Raw genomic sequence first — 7,220 nt, forward strand, 5'->3', positions numbered from 1 at the left:
TATTCATTATTTACATATTAGTTTCAAATAATTCAAATTACTGCAGATCCATTGCATTTCCTCAGTCATTTTGGGATTATAATGTCTGGTTTAAGGACTGGCACCATGTAATTCCAATGGGATATGTATGCTAAATATGTGTAATTCCCTAGGAAAATATTAGGTTGAATCATGTAAATGGGAAAAAACTTGAAAATTAATTACCAATTAATAATGATGTACACTAATACATTAAGAGTTGGCAATAAAAATGTAACTTACAATTCTATTATTAGCTGGAATGATGATTGTAATATGGAAACCAACCTAATATGCCGACAGAATGTTTCAAAGGGCAGATTTTGCATTATTTTAGGTTATGTATTAGTGACAAAGTATTATATTATTATTTTTCTTTCTTTGTTTTTTGGATTTTTCAAGGTAGGGTCTCTCTCTAGCCCAGGCTGACATAGAATTCACTATGTAGTCTCAGTATGGCCAGAAACCCATAGTGATACTCCTACCTGTCTTCCCCCCAAATGCTACAATTAAAGGAGTGAACCACCATACTCAGCAATTTTTCTTTTACTTATTAGTATATATTCAATGCACAAAATTAAAGGTTTTATTAAGATATTTTAGTACACATATGTCATGCATTTTGACAATATTTACCCCCATGATCTTTTTCCACCTTCTTCTCCCACTGTTCCCTTTATCTTACCAAATAATCCTCCATATTCTATTGGGTAGTTCCATCTTTCTCTTTCTTTCTTTCTTTCTTTCTTTCTTTCTTTCTTTCTTTCTTTCTCTCTCTCTCTCTCTCTCTCTCTCTCTCTCTCTATATATATATATATATATATATATATATATATATACATATATATATATATAGCTTTCATATGTTCTATAATTTATCAATAATACACATTATATATATATATATATGTGTATATATATATATATATATATATATGAAATATTGTGGGTTCCTGGGTCCTCCAGCCACCTGTGGTTCCCCAAGGAGTCCAGGCAATCATTGAAATCAAGGTTGTTCATGTGTGATGAGAGAAAGAATCACTCTTGGGAGACAGTTTTCGTGAATAGCTCTGTATATTTTCAGAGAAATGGGTCTATAAGTAGTTGAGGGTGGAAAGAGGGTCCTAAGGGGATTGGATGTACAAAGTTGCTTTTTTTTTTAGTTGAATTTATTTATTTATTTTTAATTTAATTTATTATTTTTCTTTTCAGCAAATACAGGCAGTTTGGTACCATTATTTAGGTTCATCCATGATCTACCCCCTCCCAATGAACCCTCCTTGTTGATGTAAATGGGTCATGCATTGTGGAGTTAGCCCATAGTTATTGGTACGATAAATGTCTCTGCATATCATTACCCAACATGTGACTCTGACATTCTTTCGGCAGAGAGCCAGAGCCTCAGAGGCCCCCAACACCTCAGCACTGAAGCAGACCAAAAATGAACCCAACAAAGTTGCTTTCTGATGCCTAAATAGCATATGGGGGCATACATTCCAGCAAGTAGGCAATGGTATATGGTACAGGGGGAAGGGCTATGCAAAGGTTGCTGGCTGATACCATACACGGAGTTTCCTAGACAACTGGCCAAAGGCCACAGGGTTATGGTCAAAGCCTAAGTCTTATCTGAATGTCCAGGTATCCCCTGCTTGGAGTGGTAGTGGCCTTCCTGCAGATCTGGGGTCTGAGATTTTGTCTGGGACTCCACGCTCACCGCGAGCCCCAAGAATGAGGGGAGGATCCTATCTCACTGCAACCCCTGAGAATGGGAGAAGGAGCTCCCCTCCTGATCTGGTCCCCAAGATATGACCTGCAGTTCAGGCTGCTGTGACTTCTCCATAGCCTGGGACCTTCGTATCAGATTGCTTAGGTTTTATTTAACTCAGGGCCCTCCCTATGTCTGATATACATGTGCTCCATATTCTCCTTATGAGAGTAAAGATGCAAGATTTGTCCTTCTGTGGCTCATATCATGTAAAGAAATGTTTTCTGGGCTGGAGAGATGGCTTAGTGGTTAAGTGCTTGCTGTGAAGCCAAAAGACCCTGGTTCAAGGCTCAATTCCCCAGGACCCATGTTAGCCAGATGCACAAGGGGGTGCATGAGTCTGGAGTTGTTTGCAGTGGCTGGAAGCCCTGGCACACCCATTATCTGTCTCTCTGTCTCTCTGTCTCTGTCTGTCACTCTCAAACAAATAAATAAAAATTTAAAAAAAAAGAAATGCCGCGTGTGGTGGCACACGCCTTTAACCCCAGCACTCGGGAGGCAGAGGTAGGAGGATCGCCATGAGTTCAAGGCCACCCTGAGACTACATAGTGAATTCTAGGTTACTCTGGGCCAGAGTGAGACCCTACCTTGAAAAACCAAAAAAAAAAAAAAAAAAAAAAAAAAAAAAAAAAAAAAAAAAGAAAGAAAGAAATGGTTTCTGGCCAGGTGTGGTGGCTCATGCCTTTAGTACCAGCACTTGGGAGGCAGAGGTAGGAGGATCTCCAAGAGTTCAAAGCCACCCTGAGACTACATAGTGAATTCCAGGTCAACCTGGACCAGAGTGAGACCCTACCTTGAGAAAAAAAAAATCCATTCTTTTCAGTTTTATTTATTTTAATTTTTATTATTGACAACTTCCATAATTATAGACAATAAACCATGATAATTCACTCCCCACTCTGGGGAGGGAATATAAAGGAGAGTGGGGAAGTGAAGGGCAAGGTAGAGGAGAAAATTATCTGTTTTTATCCATTTCCTTACACATCAGTAATTTCTTTCTTCTAAAGAAATTGTTGTATATATATATAAACAATACATTTTTATTCAGACGTAAGAAATAAATTCTAATGATTGTATGGCTTTACAATATTACATAATGTCCATATGGATTTTAAGATGGAATAGGAAAAGTCCTACAATTAAACTAAATTAGTCCAAAGATCAGTCAATTCTACACTACATAGCTAGGCTACACTATGTTAGTTTGTTTTGGCAGCAAAGAGATTATGTAGATTAGTAGCTATGAACCAATTGAAATGAGGACACTGAAAGTTATATATCTAAACAAGAAACTAGCAATGAAAAAGATCATTACTGTGCTACCAATTCCTCTTTAGGCAGTGGCTATTGGCTATTTTATCAATTTTACTTTTTTAGATTCTCTAAGTATTTTTTTTTATTAAGAATGCACTTTGCATGGATACATCATATGTTGCTACCATCTCTTCCCTCTTCCCTGCCCCCATTCCGCAGGAGACCCTGCTCAGTGGGGTTGCTGTTATATCCCATGGGGTTGTGGTTTTTATGTTGTGGGAGCAATAGTCAGTTACTGGGGGGAGGCAATGACTCTGGACATGACATCCCAAACTGTGGATCTTTCAATCTTTCAGCCCCTTATTCCTCAAAATTCTCTGAACCTTGGTGGGTGTCTACAAGTATAAATTGAAAAAAAAAAAAAAAACTATCATAGCAGCTCAGGTATTTCTCCTAATAAAATGAAGACAGCAGTTTAGAAGATCCAAAAAACCAACTAAAAGCCATTAATAAATCTTATGATTAAGAATCAATGATGTAAAAAAGAGAGAAAGGCTGGTCTTGGTGGCGCATACCTTTAATCCCAGCACTCAGGAGGCAGAAGTAGGAGGATCACCATGAGTTCAAAGCCATCCTGATACTGCATAGTGAATTCCAGGTCAGCCTGGGCTACAGAGTAAGACCTTACCTCAGAAAATACAAAAAAAAAAAAAAAAATAAAACAGAGAGAGGGAGAGAGAGAGTCACTGAACATCTGTTGAATGCTGTGGGCAAAATGCAAAAGGTGGTAAAAATTTGGTTACTCCCCAATTTGGCTGAAATATAGGATCTTATATGGGGAAATCAGAACCAATATTGATGGGTAACCTGTCCTAATGTATCAGTTTGCAAAGTGACCATGATAATCTTTAGCTCTCTCCACTCAGTTTGCTCACATACTTGCTCCATCTGCTTCTTTCCCCTCATTGAGGATAGTCATTTTATTTATTCATTTAATTGATTTATTATTATTTTTTTTAAATTTTTTTGGAGGTATGGTCACACTCTAGCTCATGCTGCCCTGGAATGCACTATGTAGTCTCAGGGTGCCCTCAAACTCATGGTGATCCTCCTACCTCTGCCTCCTCAGTGCTAGGATTTACGTTGTGTGCCACCACCCTGGGCCATGAGAGCTATTTTAAGAGTGAGCATAGTGTCATAAACTTAAGACACTAGAGAAGAACAGTCTCAACTGGATACTGCTCCCAATTTTATTGCCAAAGTTATTTCTTGCTCCACAGTTTCAATTTAATTTGTGTCTACCTGTTTAAAAGAAGAACCTGAGGCATTATTTTTTCTCCCCTACAGTGTTCTGTCAAAGATCTGTGTAGTACTAGAGTCGGCTTTCACAGGAATGACTCTGAATCAGAGCAAATTGCTCATAGCTTTTATTCATGTCAGAATGCATCTCTTAATTTGCTATTTTGAACTGACACTCAATGGTCACATTTTAGTGTGCGCAAATGGACAATTTTCTCTTTGGGGGAAACAAGAACTGTATATATTCTGAGTCACTATAATACCCAGAAATTATCATAATACTTATGCAGCATTGAATAATTATAGCAGATCCAAGGTAATTTCTTGTTTTAGTGGAGAAGAAAACTAGAGGGAAACTTAGATTACATAATATCAACAAAGCCTTTTGACTTTATTTTGGTCTACACTCAGACATGGATGCAGGTTGATTTAATATCTTCTTGTGAATATGTTGATAGATGAGAGTTTATAACTTATTCTGCCAGAACTTAAACTACACAGATTGTGAGTAAAGGGATATATGTTGAAAAGCTATGTTTTGAGATATTTCCACCCCTTGTGTAACAACACCCTTTACTTTTCTTCTCAATCCCCAGTGTTAGTCTTTAAACATCCTCTGGGAAACATCAAGATTGTTATTTCTTTCCCTAGAGGACTTCCTGCCTTCCTTCATTCCCTTCTCCTTCTTCTTACTCTCTCTTTTCTTTCTTTATTTTTTCTTTCTTCTTCTTTCCTTTTGTGGGAGGTCAGGTTCTCTTGCAGCTGCAAACTAATACCCACCAGGCTTTACATGTATGGCTGGGAAATTGAACATGGACAAGCAGGCTTCACAAGCAAACATTTATAACTGCTGAATCCTAATCCTTCTGAATATTTTTCTGTAAAACAGACCTTATAAATTAATTGGGTATTGGATACCACATGTATATCATATAGGAACCCCAAATTCCACTAATTTCCTCATCAAACCTCATGTTTCCTCCTATGTCCATATGATAGTAGTTGAAATATTCAAGTTAAGTAAGCACAATTCTGTGAAGTTGGGTATGCCATTTCTCTCATTTAGTGATGGTATATCAGACTTGTTTCACATATTTTTCTACTATTATATTCATACTGAGACTTAGTTCAGGCCCATATCAGGTCTTAATATCTTTGGACTTCTACTATGCCATCTTTATCGTATGAAATATTTTTCATTGGTCATGTCCCAACTGAATTATTGAGTTAATTTTATATAAGTGATTTTGTTAATGTTAATTCTATATATGTACATGTCATACTTTGATTTGCACTCTACTTGATATACAATCATTCCTAACTTTCTCCAGATTATAGGAAACTCATAGAACTTGATGATGAATATATATTTAATGTTATTCCAAGGAAATGGAAATAAGAAACAACCAGGTCTTGCTATACTAATACCGGATAAAATAGACTTCAAACTAAAAGTAATCAAAAAAGACAAAGAAGGCCACTTCCTACTTATCACGGGAGTAATCCAACAAGAGGATATCACAATCATCAATCTTTATGCACCAAACACAGGTGCACCCCAATTTATAAGAATAAATTAAAAAAAAAAACTACTTCACAACAAAACAAATAACCACCAACACCATCATGATTGGGGACTTCAATAGTCCATTATGAGAAATAGATAGATCATCCAAACAGAAAATTAACAGGGAAGTAAGAGAGCTCAACAACACCATAGATCAATTAGACCTAATGGACATCTACAGAACATTCTACCCCCAAACCACAGACTACACATTCTTCTCAGCAGCCCATAGAACATTCTCTAAAATAGATTGTATACTGGGTCATAAAGCCTGTCTCCACTTATTGGAATAAATTGAATTTCATTAAGTATCATGTATGGAAGTTTTATAATCTCACACGATAGTATGTCAGGCACTGCCAGGCACTGGCTGGAGCCTTCAGGAGAGGGGCCTGAGCTTCCAGGCATGGCTATGGACCCCCAGGCTACAGGAGGACACTCCCTCTCAAAGCCCAGCACACCTGAACTTAGGCTCTGCCCATATTCCTGTAAACTTTGGCCAGATGCCTAGGAAACTCCTTACCAGCCTTCACACAGCCCATCCCTTGAGACACTAGATCACCTGACAACCCCCCCTACATCCTGCCATTGCCTAAGTGCTAGAACGAATGACCCCATAAGCTAATTAGGCATCAGATATGAACTTGGTACGTCCAATCCCCTTAGGGTCCTCTCCCCACCCTCAGATGCTTATAGTTTCTATTGTCACATACTCACCCACCCTGGTTTCCTGGGTGTCTTTGGGGACCATGGCCAGGCCCTGGAGAACTTAGGAACCCACAGCTGGTGCCTGAACAGGGACATTATGAGATGGACAGGGTAGGTGAGTGTTCTCCCAGAGGGACTGGGAGACATCAGCCCATGCAGCCTTGCCTCCACATTTTTGAGGGCTGGCAGGTTTCTGTTTTTCCTCCTTTATTTTCAGTTCATGCCATTGTGTGGGACCAGACACAATGAACTGGCAACTGAAGTCTTTTGGCCAAGGCCACTCTTTGGTCCTCTGCCTGGACCCTGACAGCCTGTTGGATCATAGCAAAAACCTTCTATCTATTTCTCTTTCCTCCATCAGATGGAAGCTAATTTTCTTTCTCCTCCTTTACTTTAATATTGTCTCCCAGCAAAATGAATCACAGATTCATAGATAATGGGTTCTTCTGGAAGTTAAGAGAATTAAGCTCTCTCAGAGGGAGGCCAGCTCCTTTTGGGAAGTCCTCTAGGTTGCCCCCTGGATTTCTGGGTATCCATGTGGCCCAGACACGTGGACATGCATTGCTTATCTGGCTAGGAAATGAAAAGTTCAGGAAGGAAATTTCCCCT

This window comes from Jaculus jaculus, chromosome X, assembly GCF_020740685.1.
Source record: "Jaculus jaculus isolate mJacJac1 chromosome X, mJacJac1.mat.Y.cur, whole genome shotgun sequence".
Taxonomy (NCBI): domain Eukaryota; kingdom Metazoa; phylum Chordata; class Mammalia; order Rodentia; family Dipodidae; genus Jaculus; species Jaculus jaculus.